The sequence below is a fragment of the Cyprinodon variegatus genome, unplaced genomic scaffold (assembly GCF_000732505.1).
Source record: "Cyprinodon variegatus isolate N-32 unplaced genomic scaffold, C_variegatus-1.0 Scaffold5521, whole genome shotgun sequence".
Lineage (NCBI taxonomy): Eukaryota > Metazoa > Chordata > Actinopteri > Cyprinodontiformes > Cyprinodontidae > Cyprinodon > Cyprinodon variegatus.
The window spans coordinates 1-1,788 of record NW_015155974.1 but is presented as its reverse complement, the minus strand read 5'-3'; the positions used below and the strand labels follow the sequence as shown (position 1 = coordinate 1,788).

At 40.9% G+C, this 1,788-nt stretch overlaps 1 long non-coding RNA gene across 1 annotated transcript; it reads left to right on the top strand.

The window, feature by feature from the left end:
* Positions 1 to 408: 408 nt before the first annotated feature.
* LOC107081485 lies at positions 409 to 1,078 on the top strand. Its single transcript, XR_001481083.1, has 2 exons — positions 409 to 628; positions 937 to 1,078. It is a non-coding gene; the product is annotated as an uncharacterized LOC107081485 (long non-coding RNA).
* Positions 1,079 to 1,788: the final 710 nt, after the last annotated feature.

The following is a 1,788-nucleotide window of genomic DNA, read 5'->3' as shown; positions in this document are numbered from 1 at the left end:
TAGATAGATAGATAGATAGATAGATAGATAGATAGATAGATAGATAGATAGATAGATAGATAGATAGATAGATAGATAGATAGATAGATGAAATCGTCAAAGAAAAAACAAATACACAGTTCTAATTTGAAGGTGCATGTCAGTCTTCCATACATCGTCTTGTTCTTCATCTCAGAAAGAACATCTGCTTTTTAACAAAGCGATTCAAGCAGCTGCATGCCGTCAGATTGGGCCAGTTATAGTCCCTATGTCCAATTTTAAAATGACGCAATAGCGTCTTACACTTAGAGCACGGAAAGGACGCGCTTCTATTGTGGAGGGCGCATTTCCGTGATTTCTGCCTGATTGTGCGCAGCTTCACCGCGCGCACATTCCAGTTCCAGAGCGCGCTCAGCGGATCAGGGAGGCAGCGCATTCCTCTGTAGGCGCGGCTGGCTCTCTTCTGCCCGGTGTGTTGTTCACATTGGAAACCCGGCATCAGCGGAGGGAATGACGGCAGCCGTTCGCTGGTAGCCTCAGGTGGAGAGGGGAACTAGTTTGCGGGGGAACAAGGTGAGCCATGGATAACTTAAAGGAGTCAGAGCCTGTACCTGTACCCTCTCCAGGAAGTCTGACGCTCTGATTGAAGGTAAGCAGATCAAATACAAAGAAGTAGCTAAAAGGCACTTTAGTCTTTAAAAGAAACGCTCTGATTACAAGTTATTATCTTAAGATAAGAACCATAAAACGCTCTAGATGAACACAAAACACCTGTTGTATTGAAACGGTGTTGAGTTACAGCACCTGTTCTGTATATAGAGTTTTATTTACAGCATTAATAAATATTCCCAAGTATGATGAAATGATGTGCGATAACTACAGTCGTATGGAAGTGATACTTAATAGCAGCTTTATAACCATAGTTGTTTAAAACATTATTATTCATTTATTTAACAGGTGGATTTCATAAGTTTTCCTCATGGCTGGCTGCTGTGGCTGGATCTACCGCACCTGTGCGTGCTGTCTGTCAGAGGAGGAGAAGACAGCAATCGCTGTGGACAAAGAAATCCAGAGGATCCTCAGGCAGCAGAAGAAGAAGGAGAGGAGAGAAATAAAAATCCTGCTACTGGGTGAGTAGGTCACCTATACCTGCAGCAGGACTCCACCAGTTTAAACGCATGAAATCAAAGTTAAAGCGTGAGGTGGAAAGTTATCAGAAACTTAAAATGCAATTCAAGGATATAGGAGGAAACCTTGAATCATCATGCAGACATGCTGAAACCGTTCTGCCTGTTTGGTAGCTGTCGGAGAGGATAGTAAAAATATGTTAGGTATGTGTCACTGTGGGTATGTGCAGAATTATCTAGATGGGGATGGGCTAGACACCTGAAAACACACAGAGTTTACCTACATTCAGGGATAGTTTATCAGGTAATAGAGGATATGAAGAGGTAGAAATAGTAAATGATAATTAGAGCTTATACCCCTGTGGCTGTTTGTTGTACATTGTTAAGTGTTCTTGCAAGCTTTTGTCCTTTACTGGCCTACACCCGAAGATTAAATAGTTTTTCCAGGGATTTTGGTAATGGGGAAAGAAGTGAACCTGCCTACTTTGGGTCCATGATGGGAGAGGGGCCCATAAAAATCCAAATTTTTCTCTTGATGATTTCATTTCAAATTAATTGTTTCCTCTAAATAACTGATTTCATAATTCATCTCAGATATAGTATTTACATGAACTGAGAAACTATGGAACTTAAAAGATTCCAATGCCTGGATAAGCTGAAAATTTAAAAATATGAAAAAAAA